Raw genomic sequence first — 24,478 nt, 5'->3', positions numbered from 1 at the left:
AAAGTGCTATCTCCATTATAACATCAACTGATAAGGAAGCAAAAACTGAAAAAAGTACCACCATTTTCCTGGAGTTAATCAGATACCAGGATCTTGTAAGATATCCTGAAACGTTTTGCCCTAGGCCAAGCTAAACTAAATCACTTAATCTAGGAGGGTACTGCATATAAAAGCAAAGTTAGCTTATAGAATAGTTTCCCCAGGGAACAAACAGCCTGTTTTCTTAGCACTCTTATTCATGCCAAGTTTTGATGTAATGACAAACTCCACCACAAAAGGACTTGCATTTCCACAGAGCTAGAAAAAATTACTGGCAAATCTAAAGGTCAAAAAATTGATAGAAGAAAACTCAACTCAGCCCAGAACAGGTGGTGAGAAGTTTTCACAGCAAAAAGGATAAAAGGTTATAGGCATTTTTTAATGGCTACCTAAAAACAAGAGAATCTGTAGTTCAGAAACATTTTAAATATCATCTCCACCTCTGAACTGAAATTGTGGTTTGAACACTGAGAACATTTCATCAAAAGCAATGACTACCCCATTTTCTCATATCATTCCTTGATAATAAAAGCACAACTCTGAGCCCTACAAAACTTCATACTTCTGTGCCCATAACATTTCATTTCTACTCCTTGGTGGATGACTCATACTGGAAAATGAACGGGGTGATGAGAGTACTGTCTCATTGGTTCTCTTGGACTTCTCAGCAACTTTCGAAACCATCTACCATGGTGACCTTCTGGGTTGTTTATCTGAGTTGAGCTTAGCTGCTGGAGTTTTACAGTGGTTTGCCGCTTTCCAAAGAAGTGGTTTCAGAAGGTGGTTCTGTGTGGACTTCTCCTCTACCCCCTGACCTTTGGCTTATGGGGTGCCTCAATCTTTCTCCCATGCTTTTGAACAGGCTTGCTCACTTGTTGTTGTTTAGTCGTTTAGTCGTGTCCGACTCTTCGTGACCCCATGGACCATAGCACGCCAGGCACTCCTGTCTTGCACTGCCTCCCGCAGTTTGGTCAAACTCATGTTCGTAGCTTCGAGAACACTGTCCAACCATCTTGTCCTCTGCCGTCCCCTTCTCCTTCTGCCCTCAATCTTTCCCAACATCAGGGTCTTTTCCAAGGATTCTTCTCTTCTCATGAGGTGGCCAAAGTATTGGAGCCTCAGCTTCACGATCTGTCCTTCCAGGGAGCACTCAGGGCTGATTTCCTTAAGAATGGATAGGTTTGATCTTCTAGCAGTCCATGGGACTCTCAAGAGTCTCCTCCAGCACCATAATTCAAAAGCATCAATTCTTCGGCGATCAGCCTTCTTTATGGTCCAGCTCTCACTTCCATACATCACTACTGGGAAAACCATAGCTTTAACTATACGAACCTTTGTCGGCAAGGTGATGTCTCTGCTTTTTAAGATGCTGTCTAGGTTTGTCATTGCTTTTCTCCCAAGAAGCAGGCGTCTTTTAATTTCGTGACTGCTGTCACCATCTGCAGTGATCAAGGAGCCCAAGAAAGTAAAATCTCTCACTGCCTCCATTTCTTCCCCTTCTATTTGCCAGGAGGTGATGGGACCAGTGGCCATGATCTTGGTTTTTTTGATGTTGAGCTTCAGACCATATTTTGCGCTCTCCTCTTTCACCCTCATTAAAAGGTTCTTTAATTCCTCCTCGCTTTCTGCCATCAAGGTTGTGTCATCTGCATATCTGAGGTTGTTGATATTTCTTCCGGCAATCTTAATTCCGGCTTGGGATTCATCTAGTCCAGCCTTTCGCATGATGAATTCTGCATATAAGTTAAATAAGCGGGGAGACAATATACAACCTTGTAGTACTCCTTTCCCAATTTTGAACCAATCAGTTGTTCCATATCCAGTTCTAACTGTAGCTTCTTGTCCCACATAGAGATTTCTCAGGAGACAGATGAGGTGATCAGGCACTCCCATTTCTTTAAGAACTTGCCATAGTTTGCTGTGGTCGACACAGTCAAAGGCTTTTGCATAGTCAATGAAGCAGAAGTAGACGTTTTTCTGGAGGCTTGCTCACACCTTTCACTAAAAACAGGCACAAGCGATCTCTACACATGTGCAAAGGTTTCTGTGAAAGAATGTACACTTGCTGATTTGTGCAGCTCAATTATCGTGCAGAAAGTTACACAGAAACTCTTTGAATGCCAGGTATGAATAACTGTGCAAGTTTTCCTGTGACTGCTCAAGTGGTTGTGGCATCCATAAGTTTCAGCTCCAGTTGGTGAGGTCAGGCCTGGCCACAGTTATCCATCCTCTGGTCATGACCAGCTCATATATTTCATTATTAAGAGCACTTCTATACCACATCCCACATAAAGTCTCCAGGCAGTTAAAATATTAAAAGACATATCAACATATTAAAATACAGAATGATAATGCAACCAAAAACTAGTAAATCCTTGCAGAAAGGAGGATTTAATACCTCAGCTATCAACAGATGAGCAGAGGGTTAAATCCTGCCTGCCAGGAGAAAGCAAAATTCATCTCCCCCATGCAGTGGTCAATTTTGCCTGCTTGGGAACCACTGAGCAAGGGATTTTGACATCCTATGAGTGACAGGTGGGTTGCCCCACAGGCCTGTGAAAGTTGGTCGATGGGGTCAGAATATGGCAGAATGGAAGCAGAATGTGGCCCACCCTTGACCTACAGCAGTCTCAGGTCAGGACCATGGAAGGTGGGGAGGAAGACCTTAATTTTTGCCACAGTCTCAACAGAAAATCATTTTTCCACAAGGTAATTGGAGGTTTCTATTGAAAAGCAGCTTTGGAGAGACTGCGTCAGGACAATAGCAGAGTATCAGAGAATCACAGAATTATAGAATCACAGCATTGTAGAGTTTCAAGGGATCCCTAAGGGACATCTAGTCCAACCTCATGCAACGCAGGAATCTCTGCTAAAGAATCCATGACAGATGGCCATCCAACCTCTGTTTAAAAACCTCCAAGGAAGGAGAGTCCACCACCTTCCCAGGGAGTCCGTTCCACTGTCGAACAGCTACTGCCAGAAAGTTCTTCCTGATGTTTAGTCGGAATCTCTTTTCTTGTAACTTGAAGCCATTGGTTTGAGACCTACCCTCCACAGCAGGAGGAAACAAGCTTACTCCATTTCCTGTGTGACAGCCCTTCAGATAACCACCTTCAACTATCACATCACCTCTCCGTCACCTATTTTCCAGGTTAAACATAACCAGCTCCCTCAACTGTTTATCATAAGACTTGGTTTCCAGACCCTTTATCAACTTGGTCGCCCTCCTCTGTACATGTTCCAGTTTGTCCCCTCAATTCCTACACTCAATTCATTTATAAAGATGTTGAACAACACCAGGCCCAGGAGAGAACCCTGTTAACTACCTTTTACCATTATCCCAAAGCAACCGTTTCAATTTCCATAACAGAACCCATAAATATTAATTGCGTTCTCGCAGTCATAATGGGATATGGATTTTGGGAAGCTTGCTGTTAGGGCTCTGGAAGGTCTTAGCTGGGAAAATCTGGCTTTGTGTTCCTGCTACAAACTACAGCTGCTCTGGCAGCTCCCAACTATTCCTGGCATATTACTTCAGAATAGTAATGTTGAGATATTTCTGGAATCATGCCATAAATGAGGAATGGCACTTTTTAAGCTTGCAACTGAGGTCAACCTTGCATAGAATATAATCAGACAGTTAGAGAGAGACTTATGGGGCCTGAGGGCTCTTTCCATGCCAACTGCAATCAATGGCAAAATCAGCAAATATTTAAGAGGAGGGGAAGCCCCAAGCAGGTTTAAATTTGAGAGTCAAATCAAAGGCGTTCTTTTCTTCATGCGATTAGAACTGCTTGAAGGAAGAGGAGTGAGCACCAAGCTAGCTTCGCCCTTCCATGACGCATGGAATGTGTATTAATATACACATCAGAATTAACCATGTTTCTCACTGCTCTGCAACTTCACTTTCACATTCCAACCAGGGATCTATCTGCACTATACATTTAAAGCAGCACCACACCAATTTAAACAGCCATGGGTTCCCCCAAAACAATCCTGGCCACAGTAGTCTGCTAAGGGTGCTGGGAGTTGTTAAGAGACACCCCGCCCCCATTCCCAGAGTCATGTAACCTTCTTTCCCTGCAACTCTGGGAATTGTAGCTTTGTGACAGAAATTCTATAAATCACTGCATATGCTCCATGACTTCCACGAGGGCAATGGAACACCCTCTCCTTCTCCAACCCATTCTCTTGATCCATGTACTTAACTCATGTTTATGTCCAGTTGAATCTGTACTGGAGAGAACTAATGTTTATCCAACCCAGGACCTCAAATCACTATACACCCTGCCAATTTAAGAAGTCATGGCTTCCCCCCAAGAATGCTGGGAGCTGTTAAGTGCTATTAAGGGCACTGTTAGAAATTAGCCAGGCGCTGGGAGCATTTTGCAACAGGCAAGGTTCTAATTGAGACCACATGGAGATCTCTGGATATCAGGCTGGTGACTGACATCTGGCTAGCCCCTCCAGTTTTCTTAAGCAGCTAAGCAGAAGAGCTTATTTATTGCATGCATAGCCCACTTTTTTCCTCAAGGAGTACATGGTTCATACCTCTCCTCAGTTAATTCTCTACTACACTGACCCTGAGAGGTAGGTAAAGAGGCTGTGACTGGCCCAAGGTCAGTGAGCTTCATGACTGAGTGGGGATATGAACACTGATCTCTCAGGTCCTAGTGCATCAGGTCCTAGTTAGCTAACAGGACCAGTGATCGGGGAAGATGGGAATTGTAGTCCAAAACATCTGGAGGGCCAAAGTTTGGGGATGCCTGCTCTAACCACTACACCACACTGGCTTCCTATAGTACTTCTGCTATATAAATTAAGTAGGTAAATAAATATGGGGAATGCAAAATGTCACTTAGAGAAGGATCTGAAATATGTGACTTGAAGCTTGCATTTGTTTTATTCTGTATTGTTTTATTTGATGTTTTAAGGTGCTGTAAAATGCTTTGACTTTTTTTCTTTAAAATCTAAAGTGGCATAGAAATGAAACTAATAAATAATAATAATAATAAACTCCATGAGGGGGAAATGGTGCCTAGATATACCGTTGTGGTGATTGTAACCCAGGTTTAAGGTGTCATTTGGCGATTAGCTTATATATCTGAGTTTCTAACACTAATCAGTGTTACAGTGCTCAGAGTTGATAAGGCAGAGCTTTCCAAACCGTGTGTCACGCCACATTAGTGTGTCAGTTGCAGTGTGTAGGTGTGTCATGCGAATGTTCCCTGCACTCCTCCTAGGGCTGGAAAGGAGTTAGCGGAACAGTCACTTCCAGGTTTGCAGCGTTCAAGAGCCAAATCGTTCGAGAACTACTGTAAGATGTTTGAAAACCAAGGTACAACTGTAAAACTGCATTACTGTGTCGCAAAATGATGCATGTCTAAAAAGTGTGCCACCAACATGAAAAGTTTGGAAAGCTCTGTGTTAAGGAGACCCCTATAATAGAATCATAGAGTTGGAAGGAACCCGGAGAGTCATTCTAGTCCAGGGGTCAGCAAACTTTTTCAGCAGGGGGCCGGTCCACTGTCCCTCAGATCTTGTGGTGGGCCGGACTATATTTTGAAAAAAAATATGAATGAATTCCTATGCCCCACAAATAACCCAGAGATGCATTTTAAATAAAAGGACACATTCTTCTCATGTAAAAACATGCTGATTCCCGGACTGTCCGTGGGCCAGATTTAGAAGGCGATTGGGCCGCATCCGGCCCCCGGGCCTTAGTTTGGAGACCCTGTTCTAGTCCAACCTCTGCAATGCAGCAATCACAACACGTGGTCCTCCACCCAATTTGAAGCCATAACAGACCCTGTTAGCTTTGAAAATATGCTACCAGTTTTACTGCTGCACCACTTAGTTGGAGAAAAACTTACTAAACTTCACTCACATGTTAAAATAAAGACTTTTCCCTTACATATGGATTTTTTTCTTTAGTTGCTTGTCTTTTTCACTTAAGAGGCTGCTACCTGGGCTACAAAGAAGAATTTACTGGCTTTGTCTTGTGGCGTAATGAGAAGTTGCAAACCTTTACACAAATGATGTGTGTGACATAAGACATATTGTATTACCTGGATAAGAAATTAGAGTAGAAATGAGCATTCATCAGGACAGGGGTGTTTGTAAAGCAGTCCTTTGCAGAACACGTGGGTGGAGTGCAGGTAAATTTAAGGTCAAGCTATTTTCAATAAGTATCTTATCTGTAGTTCAAGACTCCCAAAATAGATTGCTATGACAAAAGGTGATATACAGAATTGCTCAATGAAAGTTTTTTTTCTTTTTTAAAAGTTTCCTGTTGAGACATGGTGCAACTTACACGGTTCAGCAACTTGGACTTATATAAAGGTCTTTATTGAAATCTACTGAATTTTTTCTTTGATTATTAAATAGAAAACTTGGGTGACAAATATAAAATGTCCACTCATCATTCCAGGTAAGACACACGTGTAGCACACTGTGGGTGCTAGAGTGGAATAAAGCTGATATCCTCATGGAAGGGCTTTTGAGCGAGTAGGGGCATTCTGTAACAGAAAGGTATGGGAAATTATTTTTTCCCCATTTTCACTCCTGTAGGTGGTATATGGAGGGCTGCAGGGAGAAATTGGCCAAAAAACAAAACAAAACCTACTTTCTCTCTTCGTCAGCATATGCCTCCTCTGGGTCAAAGCTCCTATGTGAGCACAAGGGCATTATTATTATTATTATTATTATTATTATTATTATTCTGCCCATCTGGCTGGGTTGCCCCAACCTCTCTGGGTGACTGCCAACACATATAAAAACATAATATAACATCAAACATTAAGAACTTCCCAATACAGGGCTGCCTTCAGATGTCTTCTCAAAGCTGTGTAGTTCTTTATCTTCTTGACATCCCGCAGGGAGGGCACCACTACCAAGAAGGCCCTCTGCCTGGTTCCCTGTAACTTCACTTCCCGCAGTGAGGGAAGCAACAGAAGACCCTCGGAGCTGGACCTCATTGTCCGGGCTGGACAATGAAGGTGGAGCTGCTCCTTCAGGTATACAGTGGAACCTCGGTTTATGAACACCTCGGTTTATGAATTTTCGGTTTATGAACGCTGTGGACCCATCTGGAACGGATTAATTCATTTTCCATTACTTTCAATGGGAAAGTTCGCTTCAGTTTATGAACGCTTCAGTTTATGAACAGACTTCCGGAACCAATTACACCCATGCTTCAGTTTATGAACGCTTCAGTTTAAGTACTCCGCGGACCCGTCTGGAACGGATTAATCCACTTTCCATTACTTTCAATGGGAAAGTTTGCTTCAGTTTATGAACGCTTACTCTGCAGACCGTCTGGAACGGATTAATTCACTTTCCATTACTTTCAATGGGAAAGTTCGCTTCAGTTTATGAACGCTTCAGTTTATGAACAGACTTCCGGAACCAATTGTGTTCATAAACCGAGGTACCACTGTACAGGGCCAAGGCTGTTTAGGGCTTTAACACTTTGCATCAACCCTTTGAATTGTGCTCCGAAACATGCAATAGCCACCTAAAACTTGTTCAAGTGTTGTTGCTGAGTAGCAGTTCATGGTGAATGTAAAGCTACATGATCTCCTGACCAAACACCCATTCCTGAACTGTTCTACATTAAATGTTTCCTCACACCTAAAGGAGTAGACCAGAGGTTTTCAATCTTTTGGGGTCCACGGCTCCCTTGACCAACTACATTCTTTCTGCAGCACCCCTGTGGGGCTCAGGAGCCCAGCTATGCCATCTCTTGCCTGCAGGGCTGGCAGCCTCTCACCCTTTCTTCAAACCCCCTCCCTTGTGGAGTGTTCCCTCAGCCTCCTCTCCTCTCGCCTCTCTTGGGAGTCCTCCGGGAAGCTGCTGCCGCCGCTCCTGGTCTCTGAGCTTCCCCCCTGCCCCAAAGAAAGGTGCCTCTTCACACAGAGGCACCATTTGCCCAGGGAGCTTATAGCCAGGTCTGCTGGAACCAACAGCTATGCAAGCCTTTGGGAGGCAGAGACGCGAGAGGGCATTAGGGAAGGAAGGAAAGAGGAACAGAGGCCAGTGTTGCCCGCGGCACCCCTGACTGTCATTCAAGGCACCCTAGGGTGCCATGGCACACTGGTTGAAAACCACTGGAGTGGTCTATGGCCAAGAGGTGGCAACTGGAAATGAACATTTGTGTATTAATGGCCATGAACCCTGCAGTGGCCCAGCTACTTCTGTACCTCTGTATAAACTTACACACGAGAAAGAGGAGTGTTTGCTATTGCATGCAAATGCTTTTTTGGAAAGTGGAATAGTTGAAAGAAAAAAAGGACGAACGAACAGAATCGTAATTCTTCTATTATTTAGTAACCTTCCGTGACTTTAATATCACTTCAAATCCCTAAAAAACAGGTTAGAAACAAATATTAGCCTTACCAGGATGGCAAAGGAATGGATGAAATTACATTTCAAGGGGAACACTGTATTTTAATTAATGCTACCTAGTCCCTTTACCGACAGCAGTCACCTTCAGTGCAGAGTGGGAGTAACAATTACGCCTCCTAATCACACGACGTGAATCGGGAAAATAGTCTCCAACAGGACAGCCTATTATGAGGACCACATGGGTATTTGTCTTCTCCTTGTCATGACATCCAACTCAGAGCACCAAAGCTAACTGAAAGAGGCGGAACCAACACTGGAAGAGGTTTTGAAGGAAATAAATAAAAACTCAGGCCTTGAATTGGGGACAAAATGAAGGGGGGGGGGGAAACCCTGGCTTGTTGTCAAGAGCTTTTAGCATCATCCACAGATCCAACAAACCTCTCTGATCCTAAAGTGGCCATCTTGTGAAGGTTTTCGCTCACTGTGCAAGTGGGCAGAACTTTACTAGAGCCAGCTACGGGTGTCACTTGTGCATTGCCAAAAAAATTAGAGAGGAAATGCATGAACCAACCAAAGAAAATCACAAATTTGCAAAATAAAAATAAAAATGTTATGTGCTAATAAACATAAGCATAAACAAACTTGTGTTTATGCACACATAAGTTTGGATATGTATGTGTTCATACACAAATTTATTGAAATAATTCTTATAGAATCACAGTGTTGGAAGGGACCCTGAGGATTATTTAGTCCAACCCCCTGCAGTGCAGGTATATGCAGCTGACCCTTAAGAGGATTCGAACCTACAGCCTTGGTGTTATCAGTACTGCACTCTAACCAATTAAGCTTTGCTACAAAGCATAGTGGTATTGTATGATCAGGGGATAAGCATTTCTTCTGTCTAGGTACTAGCTACCATATTTTTCCGTGTATAGGACAATTTTATTATTATTAAAAAATGTTTAAAATTGGGGGTCGTTTTATACACAGATAGTGCAGAGGGGAGATGGGTGATTGGTGGCAGCTGTGAGCAGCAGATTGTCATCGGCAATCGGGCGGGCGATTGGCGGTTGCTGGCGCCGAGCGGGCAGACAATTGGTGGCTTCGGCAAGGCATGCGATTGGCAGCGGTGGTCAAGGCGGCTGTACAATTCTTGGCAAACCCAACTCTGGGCAACTCCCCCCCCAAAAGCTTAACAACTCTGGTCAATCTCCCCCCCCCGTTTCCTTAATTTGGGGTCCCCAAAAATAGAGGTTGTCTTATACACAGAAAAATATGGTATTTACATCCCCGTCGCGGGTATTCGAACCGCCAACCTTTCGATCAGCAAGCCCAAGCAGCACAGTGGTTTAACCCACAGCGCAACCCGCATCTCATACTAATATATATATAATTACAGGTAGGTAGCCGTGTTGGTTTGACGTAGTCGGGGGAAAAAACCTTCCAGTAACACCTTAGAGACCAACTAAGTTTGTTGGTCTCAAAGGTGCTACTGAAAAGGTATTTTTAAAAAATATATAAGGTATGTTTAATTCAAGCCAGTGGAACTGTTTGGCTTCCTTGACCGTTATCAACACCTGCATAATAATAATAATAATAATAATAATAATAATAATAATTTATTTATACCCACCCATCTGGCTGGGTTTCCCAGTTATCAACTCCTGGCAGCATAGAAGTTTGCTCAAGCGCACACTCTTCTGAAGGCTGTTCCCCTTTAATAGTAGGAGATGGAACCTTTTTTAAAAAATTCCAAGTGAGTTGGAAGTGATTGTTTCATCTTGTGGAATATCCGGTCCTGGAATGGCAAGAGTAAACACTGGACACCATACAGATCTGGTGCTGCTGTTTCCTCTAGTAGGCCGTGGATACGAAGCTGTGGGCCTCCACATGTTTTAGAGTAGACGACACCTTACATCAGCGCCTGACAGCATAGTTCATTGCCAGGGATTGTGGGAGTTGTAGTCCAGGAACAAATGGCAGATCACAAGTTCACCCCCCCCCCCAAAAAATAGGGAAGTAAGTTTCTATTAAAAGTCCCCTCTTCCTAGATGGTAACTGTGATAGGCTTTATAAAGATTGCTTTCGTAATTTCTCATTCTACTGAGAAACATGAAGTTCAACAGGCCCCCCCCACGTTTCACGAAAAGAACAGGAATTGAAAGTTTAGCAGAAAGGAGGATTTGGCAGCAGCTGTGGCAGTAAACCTCAAAATGAGGCAAATCAGGCTCAAACCCACATTCTGAAGGGTCTGGGCTTGCCTGGAATGAATATTTTTGAGCTGGGAAAGTTCACTTTCTGAACTTCCCCCATAGTTGAACTTTGCTTCCTTTACTAAAAATTGTAATTGCAAATTTGGAATAGAATACAAAGGAAGAGTCGCATTTGCCAGCCATAAAGTTTACTCTCCCATGATACTCTTGAGAAGCTTTGGTTTCCACGAGGAGCATGAAAGCAAATTTGGTTCCCCCCCTTTTTATTATTTTAAGTTGAAATTTATCCTAATCAAATAAAGAGATAATCTCCGAGGAACCTCTTTGTGCAGGCAAAGTTGGAACGGACACCTCCTAACCCACAGTAATCTGAATATCTTTCACACAAGACACCCTGTTGACAAGAAGCATGCTGAAATGTGGACACATCATATATTAGAGAAGAAGATATAAAGTACACCATACTGGTAAAGAACTATTTAAAAATGCATTAAAGAAGCTGTGTTAAATACAATGCTAATTAGAGATTAAGATGGCTTTTACTCGCAGGCACTCTTTAATCACTTATATTTACTTTGGACAGCACCTTTACTTATATTTACTTCTTCTGCATCAAAGGAGGGGGACAAAGCAGCTCTATCATCTGTACCTTAAAACGTCTGTGTCTGTATCATTAGGGCACACTGCAGAAGAGAAGACTCCTCAGAAACAGAGAATTGTATAGTCAGAAGGGAAATATGCAAAGGTAGCGAATAGGTCTACTACTGCTGCTACCTCTTTAAATAGCATTAATTCAAGAGCTGATGAAGTCTGGACAGGCGGACAACCATAAATTTCTGCATATCACATTCCTACACACTCTTGGCCTACTTTTTGCACCAATGCCAGACAATGCAGATCTGTAGAAAATGGAATTCTTGGTGAAGTCCAGAAATAAACAGTAAATTGCAAGAACTCGGGCCAGGAGGAAGATGAATTTCAAGTGAATCTTCAAAAGGTTTTATTTATGTAATGAGGAATTCAAACAGGAATCAATTCCACTATTATAGGCAAATATCCCAGGACAAGGCCCTGTTTCGACAATTCTTCGTCAGCAATGTTTTAATGGTCAGAGTATGTACACTCTGACCATTAAAACATTGCTGACAAAGAATTGTCGAAACAGGGCCTTGTCCTGGGATTTTTTCCACTGGAATTTATTTTTATTTGCCTATTATACTGGAATTGATTCCTATTTGAATTCTTCATTACATAAATATAACTTTTTGAAGATTCACTTGAAATTCATCCTCCTCCTGGCCCGAGTTCTTGCAATTTACTGTTTATTTCTAGACAATGCAGATCAGCAATTGCTGGTCGATGTTAGACAAATAATGAGCTTCTGCTTTGAATGCAGAAGATCCCAGATTCAATTCATGGCATCTCCAGGGAGAATCGGAAAGGAATCCTTCCTGAACCCCTGGGGAGCAGCTGCCAGTCAGTGTAGACAATACTGAGTGAGATGGACCAATGGTCTAATTCTGTGTAAGGCAACTGTCTATGTTTCCCCTTCCCACTATTATTTATATGAATGCGTTAGGTGCCATATCATATATATGTTCCCTGAAATCAGTGCAATTTTTCTAGAAGAAGAGGTGCCGGAACTCACCACAAATACTTCCCTTGTTCTCTGAGAATGGCAATGGTGTCTACCTGAGAGGTCCCAGAACTGAGTTCTGGCGAATCCTGGCTCAGAAAAAAGCCCTGCCTGAAATTGATATATCTCATTGCTTATTCAAGCTGCCTCATTCTCCAAATTGTGATAAAACTTGAGTGTATGTCATGTGGAGGGCAAAGGATCTCCTCTCTCGTTTTATTCTTTTTTTTTATTTCCCTCAAAAGTAATGTGTTCTCTAAGCGAGGCTTTTCGTGCTCTGACCTTGGCATCCGCCGGGACCATACTGTGATTTATATTGAGAATTCCAAGTCTTATCTAATCTTATAAATAAATGTAAAATGTGTAAAACAATTACCCTAGAATAAAATTGAATTTTATCTCTCTGTCATCAGCTTTTGTCCATGCTACAAATTTCCGTGTTTGAATACAATTCAAAAATTAATAACAGACATAATTTATTTTCTGACTTTTCATTATTATGACATTGTAGCCATTATATATATATATATACCGTGTTTCCCCTTTTTTAAGACACCGTCTTATAACTTTTTCCCCTCAAAAAAACACACAGTGGCTTATTTTCAGGGGGTGTCTTTTTTTAAAAAAGTGCTGGTACAACTGGGACCCACTGGCTCAGGACGCTCAGTGCTCTCTTCTGCGCGCTGCTGGGCGTGTTGTTGGCGCTGCCAGTTCCGAGCGCCTGCAGGGTGGGGTGGGGGGTGGCAGTGCTTTAAACCCCCAACCCTTTAGAAAGCAATGGAAGTTATGGACCGTAACAATCCTTAAGAGGCGCAGGTCTTAAAAAAACCCCTGGTATCACCCTTGAAGCACAGCCTTCCAAAGTCAGGGGGGAAGAGGTCTGTTTAGACAAAGGAAAGGATCGGGGGTGATTCTGCGCCCTGGGACCCACAGAACTACTTTAAAAATCCCAACCTGGGGGGGGGTCAAATAGTGAAGCCCCATAGCCCTGTAGCAACAGAAGGCACATTCTGAAGCACCCGAGCTGTTCGGTTCCATAAAAAATCCAGGAACTGTAAAATCAACAACAATAATGGGGGGGCACTCTATCCAAAGAGTTAAGAAGGAATGGGAAAGTGTTGAGTTATATATGGAAAAATATGGAAAGGAAAGTTAGTTAAAGATAAAAAATAAATAATTATCGCAAGGGAAAAAATAACATCATAAAGGGTAATAATATTAAATATAAAATAGACAACACAACAGAAAAAGCAAGTATATGACTAAATGAGATCGCACAGGAGTGAGGGAAGTGGGGAGAGAGGGAGGGGGGTAAGGAATGGAAGGAGGCAATGGTTGGAGGAGGGTATAGGGGGATGAAGTAAAGGAAAATTAAGACTGAGAGGCGCATGGTTTTTGTTTTTTAAAGATGCAAAGGCTTGCAATCAGCCAAAGTATAGAGCCCAACTTCCAGGAGACTGCGATCTACTTGCGGATTTATAAACTGGAGGTGATCTACCCCTGTTTTATTGGTGTTCAGGTCAGAGTTGTTTTTAGAGAGAGGAAATATCCCATTTTTGAGGTTAAAGTAAAAGTTCCTGACCTTTTTTTTATAATGAGGAAATGCTGCTAAAACTCCGTTCTTCATTCCACGAAGGGGAGAGGGGGCGGGGCCGGGTGCTCAAAGACAAAAGAAATGGAAAAGGAGATAGCGATCAACTGCAGCCTCCTGCAGCCCGAGTGCTGCTTCGCAAACAAACGGGGGAAAGTGCTTAGAACCCAGAGAATCCAGCTGAAAAACACGAAGCAGCAACAGCAATTGCACACACACCATCCCAAGCCAGCACAGTAACCAAGTCCCAAAAGCAAGAAAGGACTCAGCAAACACTGCTGCGGCCGGCGTTGCTGCTGCTGACTCGGGGAGCTCAGTGCTCTCTTCTGCACAGCGACTATCACTATGGCTTATTTTCCGGGTACGGTTTATATTTCTCAAATGCTTAGAAATGCTGCTATGGCTTATTTTATGACTACGCCTTAAAAAGGGGGAAACACGGTATATATATATATATATATATATATATATATATATATACACAGGCTTAAATTTTATCTAGGGCTTCAACCCCACAGTTTATTTTCAGCCATGGGGCACTCTTCTGGAATTTCTATTTAAGGAATATGCTTGTTCAAGAAATACACTTCCCATTTACAAACCAAAATATACAGCATAATGAAATGGAGGGAGGGGAGATAGATTAAGGAGGGGAAGTGTTGCATTGCACGTCAACGATCTAAGCCCTTATGTGTTCTTCTGATGTTGGCTGCAAGAAGTCAAGTTTAGTGGGCAATAATATAGAAAATTATAGTAAAAGTTACAGTGTGTGTGTCTGCTATCTGCTTGTATGTTATTTTATACTGAGTTTTACCATTGTGTTCTTTTAGCTACGCTCAAGCGTTGTGTGCCCCTCCACCCACTTTTCTTAAACAGGTAAAAGATATGCTTGGGCTTTTATGGTTTTGGTCCCAGGTATTTGGCTGGGCATATGACCATCATAATTGGCAGTCATCGAGCCTGTCCAGTTTGCATTCTCCACCTCTTATTTCATGCGACAGAAGCTAAAAACTAGCCTCTAACTAACTCTTGATATCTCTTTGCCTTTGATCCTGAAGGCCATTCAGTCATACGCTTATCTACACAGTCTGTTAACCTTTATATGACTATTTAAATATTGTTATGGCTGCTGTAGGTGTTTGTGAATTGTTATGGAAAGGTTTCCAGTCTCGTGAGCTGCTTTGAGCATGGCAAACCACAGGAAAGTAGCATTTGCCACTGGGGATGGTTGCTTCAGCCTGCCTTCCCCACCTTCCACCAATAAGGGTTTATTATTATTATTATTATTATTATTATTATTATTATTATTATTATTATTATTGCTTTACTATTGAACTGATGTTTGATTTTTTAAAAAACATGCCCCACCCCCTGCTCTGGAATCCACTTCTTAGATGAAGCTGAAAATGTTCAAACCAAACCAAACGGGAGCATTCATAAGGGAGCTGTCTGCCAGAAAAACTGGTGGTGCTTTCTGACGTTTAAAGTCTCGGCATAAAAGTTGTGGGGTGAAGGGAGACTTGCTAGGCACTACTGCCATTAGCATTGGAGCTACTTTGGATGTGAAGGTATAGAACAGGCATCCCCAAACTGCAGCCCTCCAGATGTTTTGGCCTACAACTCCCATGATCCCTAGCTAACAGGACCAGTGGTCAGGGATGACGGGAATTGTAGTCCAAAACATCTGGAGGGCCAAAGTTTGGGGATGCCTGGTATAGAAGATTGTGAGTTGACTTATTGGTAAGCGTATGCTCAGTTAAATTTTTGACGAACTGCTAATTATTGGATTGGAAGAGCTATGTTGCAGGGGTTGCAATTGTTGTTACTTATTATGGCTATTGCACTTGAACTGTTTTCTGTGAACCGTTTTCAAAATGCAGTGCAGCAAAAGGCGTTGATTGGCGCAGCCCAGGACACCAAAGGAATCAAGCAAGGCAAAATGGGGACTAACTGATCAAATCTGCATTCTAAAGGCATTTTGCCCGCCAAAGATTTAAAACTACACCAGCACATTGGTGATATCTCCAAGGTCTGATGTGAAGCCTTTATAATGGGAAGCGGGGTACCATATTTGCCCTACACCAGCCAAATCTGCGCGTTGTGCTATGGTAAGCAAACCATTACTGTGGAATCAGGGTGACAATATTTCTAAGAGTTACATGTAGGGTTGCCAGACTCAATAGAGGACAGGACTTCTGTGCCTTTAATTGCCCTGCTCTCTTTTGAGTCTGGAAACCTTAAAGAGAAACCAGCAGACCCTTTGTTTAATTTCCAAACAAAGGGTCTGCTGGTTTCTCTTTAAGGTTTCCAGACTCAAAAGAGAGCACGGCAATTAAAGGCACAGAAGTCCTGTCCTCTATTGAGTCTGGCAACCCTAGTTACATGACTGTTAAGACACTCTTTAGGCTAGCTTTCATAATTAGAAACTTCTGTAATTGGAAATGTTTTGATAGCCACCCTTTAAGAAAGAAACAGGCAAGCAAGCAAGCAAGCAAATAAACAAACAAACAAACACTGGAGCACATGCGCGCGCACACACACACACACACACACAGAGAGAGAGAGAGAGAGAGAGAGAGAGAGAGAGAGAGAGAGAGAGAGAGAGCAGTTAGCTGAAGAAATAGTTAAAATTAAAATGCAGCTGAACAACATTTAGGAACAGCTGGTGTAATTCTATGCTTGATGGCAAAGTAATGAAGCTCTTGGTGGCTTGACAAGACAAGCTACAAGCTTGAATGAAATTGTTCAGCTAAAAGAATTAGAATGAAGTTGATGACGGATGCCTTACTGAACATGACAGGGTGTCATCTATTTTAAACAGGATCTTTACTAGGATGTACTGAAAGAAATTTTTCCACTACCTTGAACCCACTAAAGCTTTTTTCAGTAAAATCTTATTGGAGCTTATTCAGACAATAGGCTAGCTCCAACTGTTACTATTTAAATATTTTTTTAAAAAGACACTATAATCTATTTTCAGTGCTAATAATTCAAATCTTGGGGGGTGGGATAACCTGTGTTATTCTTCGATATCCATTCCACGAAAAAGTAACTCTAACTATTGCTACAACTCATAACTCTGCATTTCTTACCTAAAGGGTCTCTCAAAGGACACGTGCTAAAGTTATAATAGCAGATTCCATTCCTCATTAACTAGTAATGGGTAGTTTTAGTACCTATTTCCCTAGATGTTAAGGAGTAAAGCAGGGTTGGAGAACTTGGGGCTCTGGGTGTTGTCGGGCTGCCAACTCCTATCAGTCCCAGGCAACTCAGCCAATATTGTACCCCAGCAAAGCCCGGAGGACCTGCCTGGGCTTTACTTATTGACATGAGCACCTGTTTTCTCCAATACACAATAAGAACTTGTACACATCAAATGCATTTGGATGAACTAAATATTAAGCATTGTACTGTACCCAGAGTTGCAACCTGAATGAAGACAGTTTGAAAAACTAATCTATAAATTACGTTTGCACGTGATTAAAAATAGTAGGTGACAAAAGCAGCACACATGTGCAGGATTCCTAGATAATGCACACATGTGACATCCCTGTGGAATATGTCTTCTTATGCGAGAAAAGGGAGGCTCTCTCCTATAGTTCTTGCCACCTGCAGGCTTTATAAGAACATATAATAAAAAGGGCATGACCTGGGATAGCTCAGTTTGTAGAGCCTAAGACTCTTAATCTCAGGGTTGTGGGTTCAAGCCCCATGTTGGGTGAAAGATTCCTGCATTGCAGGGGGTTGGGCCTAGATGACCCTGGTGGTCCCCTCCAACTCTGCAATTCTATGATTTCAACTAAAGCTTAGGAAAAAAAACTTCCCAATAGTGTGAGCTGTTTGTTAGTTGAAGAGACTGCCTTAGATAGTGGTGGAATAGTGGGAGTATTTTTAGAGCCCATTCTAACCCTTGATACCTACCAGAGCAGGTATGAGGAACCTATGGTTCTCCAACATGGCCAGCACTCAGGGTGATGGAAGGGGCAGTCCAATATCCTGAGGGCCACAGCTTCCTCCTGCCTCATTTTCATGAATAACAGTTTGCTTTAAGTACTCTTAAAACCTCCCTATTAGTTGTGCAATACTGTATTGCAGAGTTCACATGAAAAAGAAAATCCATATGGCTAATCTCTGCAAGCCAATAATGTCCACGTGAGAAGCTCAAATTTATTTCATCCATCAAAGACGACCCGAACAAGGAAAAAGGTACTATTTCAACAGAATTCTAAGTTGCTTTGTTCAATCACTTTGACAAATGTCAAAACATTACCTTTCCCTGCCTTGCATTTAACACTGTTCCTTGAAGCTTGAATGTGTTCGTTTATACTTGCATAAATATCAGTGCAGACTTCTGCAGATTCCTGTTCTGTATGCTGCACAATGACATGACTCAACCAAATCCATAACCTTTGAAAATAAACTTTACACCTTTCTTCTGGGGTATCAGATATAGCTCAGAAGCATAATTACACTACAATAGTGCTAGTCAAATCTAGGTCACCTAGATTGTGTATGACAGACATGAATTACTGGAGTCTCAGCTCTAAGACGTTCCCTTTATGACATAGTTGCAGGTTTTTGAAGCTTCACTGCTAATAAGAAATTCCTCCTCACTGAAGCAGTATTATTTTGGCACTGTCTTTGTAATATAGTACTTGATATATAAAAAAGTTGTCCCATATGTGAAGCAGCAAATTCCAACCCACCCACCCTGCCGGTTCAGTGGTTAAATATAATTAATATGATTTCTAAAAACAGCATTGCAAACATAAGTAAATGTCACCAGTTGTACACTTTCATATGAAGGCCTGGAGAACGTCGCAAATTGGAAGTGTAGACGGGGAATTTCATGCTCTTCTCAGTTAATACACATAGCCTCCAAGTGATCGCTGAAGCTACTGGACTGGATCCAGAGAAGAGCAACCAGAATCCTTCCTATGCTTTCTGCTTCTTCATCCCACTAGAACTCCCTGTCACTTGAAAAGCTACTTCTGAGACAGACAGACCCCCTCACACAATAGCATGGGATGGAAGGGGTGGTCAGTAGGCAATAATTCAGAAGAATTTGGCAGTGAGGCCTTGTACAAGCAGAATTGCCTTTCCATGTATGCAAGAACCTAAGAAAAGCTGGCTAAATCAGGCCAAAGGCCCATCAAATACAACCAGTGCTATTTTTCTAGAAAAAGAGGTGTCGGAACTCACTAGGAACACTTCCCTTGTTCTCTTAGAATGGCAGTGGCGCCCACCTGAGAGGTGCCAGAACTGAGTTCCAGCTGGAAAAAAAGCCCCGATTTCAACACTTGTTTTCACAGCGGCCAACCACGCCACTGTATAAATGATAAGTTAAGTGAGGAAGTTCCAAAATAGGAACATGCAAAACCACACGTTTTGTCAATTAATGCCGGCTCTCAAAACATCTCTTGGAGTCTATGCATATTGCTTGCCAATGCTTGAAATTCCCACTATTCCCCCTTTTTATGGGTACCCTCACTTCTGGCATTCAGGTGCCAGGTGAAAATCTGGCTCTCGTTTCAGGACTTTGCACATTATCACCACGGTGATCTGATATTGATGTTGTGTTATCTTTTATTGTATTTTCCCTGGAAATACATGCTGGTGTATTGACTTTCTGTCAACTTGCTCAGAGATCCTAGGATGCAGACCAGGAATAAGTGCTCATCATTCAATTCACAATACAGTGGTACCTCGGTTTAAGAATAGTCCGTTTTAAGAATGATTTGGTTTACAAAGTCCGCAAAACCGGAAATAGTGTCTTGGTTTGAGAATTTTAGCTCGGTCTAAGAACGGAATCGCCTCAGTTTAAGAACGGTTTCGGTTTAAGAACGGACTTCAGAAACGGATTAAAGTTCGTAAACCGAGGTACCACTGTACTGTATGACATACAATTTTGAAACATTTGGCCCCGATATCCCCACTTGTTCCAACAATATTCCTATGTTTTCATCCTCAACCTGTTAGCCTCCCAGATTTCAAAGGAATGTGCCTCAAGTATGTGATTCTAATCCAGACCTAAGACAACACACTGTTGGTGAATAGCTCCATCTAGTGGCTACAGGTACTATAGCACTATCTTTCTTTTTTTTGATTTGTTTCCACACATACCGGTATATGTCTGGTGAATGCGTTTGTTTGTGTGTGCTATGTGCAGCGAATGTGGATGTGTGGTCTGCTTGTGTGTTGTATATCCTGGGGGGCAGCGCTTGTGCAAATACAGGCTATGCTCACTCTGAGTGTGGCCCTCAAGCTGAAAAAAGCTCCCCAACTTGGAATCAAACTTGGAACCCCTGCCTCGCAAGCCCCCAGCCCAATATTTTTTCTTTTATTTGATGTTTAAAAGCACATTTGGGATTTAGCCTCTTGAAAAATGAATACATTCAAATGTCATATTCCAGGTCAGCCACAACAATGTTTATTTGGTGAGTTTCAAAGCCATCTATTCAAATTCATATTTTAAAAAATGTTTCAGATGCATGTAGTGTAGCAAATAGTGTTTGTGCTTCTTTAGAATGCTATTATAATTTATAATACACTGTGCTATAAGTTTCCGCAGCATCTACCAAGAGAGGTTAGTACAAAAGTACTATCAAGTAAAAAAAGTAACAATATTGGAATTTATTCCCATTTAATTCTCCCTTCCCATAAGACCACAGTAATTTTAAACCAGAACAATTAGAAAAAATTTCCCTGGTTATGGAGAAAACAAAAATAATAGTTTCGAGCTATTAGTCTCAGATCTTTGGAAGAACTCGCTGTTCCATTTCTTCTTGTATTTGACAGCTACCACTGCCAATATTTTAATCCAGATGGGAGGGGGAAACAAACCATTATCTAGTGATTTGATGCTACTCATAAGAATTCTGCTCCTTACCCTATTACTGATGGGTGGATGACTATGATGAAGAATCCAACTTTCTTTCTGTTCAAATTAAATTCACTTGGATTCCCAACCTCTCCTTGTTTTGAATCAAAGAATGATGCAAGAGAGAGAACATTCACCCTCCCCCAATTAACTAAAAAACAAAATTAAGAATCCTGCAAATTTCCTGCTCATACATGTCTAACTGAAGGCCATAAAGTGAAAGAGAAGGAATCATTTATATTCACAGGATAATTTAAGATGTGGAAGTAAGAAACAACATGGAAGTTGAAGGTCTGTAAAAAAAACAAGCTGTTGCTCTTTTGATCTCTTGCACCCTAAAAATGCAGTGCTGAGCACAAATTGGAAGTGGAAGAGGAGTAGTTTCTTTCCTGGTTAGACATGCATGCAAAAAATGATTGGAGGAGGGTGTCATACATAATATGTTGTCTGTAGCACCTAATTCAGATTTTAAAGGATGCCCGCCTCACTTTGAGAACCATTCTTGCCATTCTTAGCAAAAATTATATAAAAATGTGCTTGTTAATTATTCTGAGTTTCTTGTGCAAATCGCTTTGAGAACTTCAGTTTAAAAACCTTTTTAGATTGTAAAAGAAAAAAAACTTTTTTTATAACTTTCTATTTCGTAGTCTTGGCTGTCATGTAATATTTCTTTTGAACACCAAGATAACAGAATGCAATTAGATACAAGTACAAGTTCAGAAAGTGATTTTGAAACACCAGCTCAGCCCAGACACCTGTTTTCAAGATGGCAAGGAGAAATGCACAACACAGTGGTGGCATCATCCCACACTATTTAATGGGGAGAGAGTAGGAGAAGGAAAGACAGAAAATACACTATTGTGGTGATCTACTTCAAGAAAGGTATCTGAAGGACATTGATCTACTAGTGGTATTTTGGAACTAGATCAACTATTTCATCTTTCCAGCAATATATAAGACAAGACAGCATCTCCCTCAAGAAGTTAAAATTGACCAGGCTAGATGGTAACTTAGCAGGATACATTTTTTTCTATTTATCTATTTTATTATTATTTTCTTTAACAAAAGGACTCTGGTTTATCTTTCAGCCCCACCCCTTCCCATTCCTCTAAGTTGTTTTCCTCTAAGAGCCCTTCTAATAATCTGATCAAAGTAATTCCTACCATCTGGAAGTCTCTCAGATCCAGTCTGACATGCATGCCAGAATAAAAAGAAAAACAATCAAATTCAGCAGAATATATCACAATTCCAGAGAACGTAAAAATCCAGCATGTACACCAGTACAAGACCAATAAAAACATAGTTTTTGCTGCAGAATGTGGACGTTCCATGCACACTATAAGATTCTATTTGTTATGGAAGCATTTCAAATGGCCTCCCAGACGGCTTTGAATCACCACATAAACCAGTGTGCCATTTGAACTCTTGACAACTATCTGTGCCCAGGAATTATGTGCTGCCTGACCCCACTTCCTTGCTCCCAACATCCCATACTGTCAAAACGGACTGCAGATGAGAAAACTGTCTGCAAATGTGATATGAAGGCTGGCAACATTAACCTTGCAGACAACCACAGTATCCATAGCAATGGCCAGAGGATAAATTAGCACTGGGAGAAGTGCAGAGAGAAGAAACACCATGATGCACCTGTAGCAACACAGCTGGGTGCCTTCATCTGTCCCAACTGCAACAACACATGTCTCTCTCGTATCAATCTTTGCAGCCACAGCAGGCCCTGTTTTTTCACCCCTGAAGGAACACTCTTCCATTGTCTCCTGAGACAGACGGGTGCCAGCAAGTAACAGTTGAGTTTTTCATTCTATCACTTTCAAATGCCTGTGATGGCCAATAAAGACCTCATGAAGGATAAAGTTATCAGTGACCACTGGTCATAATGGCTATATGCTACCACTACTTTAGAGACAGAACACTTATGAATATCACTTGCTGTGGATCACATGCGAAACACTACCAAACCCTTTGTCATGTAAACACAAAACAGTGTTTTGTGTTGTTATCAGTTGTGGATCACATGCAGGAAAGAACTTTTTGTGGGCTTCTCATAGCTTTCTGGTTGGCTAATGTGAGAACACTATACTGGACTCGATACGAGCTTTGATCTGTCCCAGCAGGGTTCTTATTACTTTCTTAGCAAGCAAACCAGAACAGCAGAATCACTACTCCACCAAATTCATGATCTATATTTCCACAAGCACTGAAGTGGGAGGAGAGGTAATTCAGATGCTGACACTTTCTATAAATTGGGATGCCAAGTCTCGGTGGCATCACACTAAGCTGAGTGTGAGGTGGGTAAGAGGAAGAAAGCCCAATTTTACACACTGACAAGACCTATGGAACTCCAGTTCTCAAACAGTGAATTTAGAAGTCTGTGGTCAAGCTAGACTGGGAGTTGCATTAAGTTTTCTTGTGGGGCTAAAAAGGTAATGTCCAAGTCAGTCCAAAATATGTGTAGAGATGGAGAGAATGTCCCTGCTTTCCTTTTGAACCACTTTGACTGCACAGCCAAAGTGATAGGCTATTTAAGACGAGCACCCTTGAAAACTTACTCTAGACTTCAGAGTTTAAAGAAACTCGGGTTACTATCAGCGTACTGTACTGTATTTCTCAGTGAGGTAAGACTAACGGGGATCGACATTTAATAGGATGAACACCATGCAAGCCAAGCGGAGATTGCAGATTCGACTTTACTATTACATGTATTTTTATTATTAGGGACAGCAACATCCTTCTTTCTCCTCCTCCTATGAGGCTCTTGCAAACGTCTCCACAGCATCAGCCCATTTAAGCTGCGGGGCTTGCCAAATAAGCAATCCTATAACTGCTCGAAGTAGCATAACACCAAGAATCCAGCCTCGGGAAAAGGCTGCCGTTACCTCTTTTTTTTGTTTTGCTCCAGCCAGTACCGCCCAGAGCTTGCCAAACACGCGCGAGGTTCAGAAGACACTCCTTCTGCGTGCAAACGCCGCTCCCTCCAGCCGCCGCCGCTCAGCGCCGAGCCCTCAGGATCATAGACTCACGCGAGCCGCCCACTTCCGGAATCCTTTAGAAAGCAGCGCCCTCAGGGCGGAAGTGGAAAGGGAGGGAGCGGAGGACCCTCGGGATTGCGCATCGCGACTCTCTCTTTCTCTCCCCGCAACAATCAAATGGCAACAACCAGTGCACCTTTTGCTGTGTTCTAGTGCGGGTCTTTATTCGATGGGGATTTACGTATAAGCTAAACAAGCTACTGTATAGTTTAGGGCCCCACTCTCTTGGGGCGCCCCCAAAAAATTTAAAGGGGAAAAAACACCTGGATGTACGTTTCCAAAATATAAGATAAAAAATAAATAAAATGACACCTGCATACAGCAATAGTGTTTTGTGTTGTGTAGGTTCCCATGATGTAAGTAATGGGCCCTGCCTGCTCCCTAAAATATCACTGGCACCACTGTGGAAGGACGTGTGGATCCAGAATTGGCCTCCACAGTCACTTGCGGACCGATTGTTAAAACTGTGTTTATGGAAGACAATCTTACTCGGCTACAAGTGATCGCCAAAGAAAGAGAGAAGAAGAAAGATGTCTTCTGCATTCTGCATGTGCAAATGGCTTTAGATACCTATTAGGTCCATAAATTACCATATAGCATATATTCAACACAAAAAACAGCGACAATTTGTTGACGACAAAGGACAGCTGGACATATAAAGGGCCCCATTACCTTCAGTAGCTGAGGACCTTCATCAAACCTAAATCCAGCCCTGTGATTCTGTGA

The 24,478-nt window shown here is 42.0% G+C and overlaps 1 protein-coding gene across 1 annotated transcript in view; it reads right to left on the bottom strand.

Annotated features, from left to right (window-relative positions):
- The window catches only part of MIPOL1 (mirror-image polydactyly 1), a 196,947-nt gene extending 173,186 nt beyond the window's left edge, over window positions 1–23,761 (bottom strand). The window contains exon 1 of the mRNA XM_088671979.1: window positions 23,600–23,761. The gene's annotated coding sequence lies outside the window, so the exon portion shown is untranslated. The remainder of the gene's footprint in view (window positions 1–23,599) is intronic.
- Window positions 23,762–24,478: the final 717 nt, after the last annotated feature.

Source organism: Zootoca vivipara, chromosome 1 (genome assembly GCF_965207765.1).
Source record: "Zootoca vivipara chromosome 1, rZooViv2.hap1.1, whole genome shotgun sequence".
Classification (NCBI taxonomy): Eukaryota; Metazoa; Chordata; class Lepidosauria; order Squamata; family Lacertidae; genus Zootoca; species Zootoca vivipara.
This window is presented reverse-complemented; position numbering and strand designations above follow the sequence as displayed.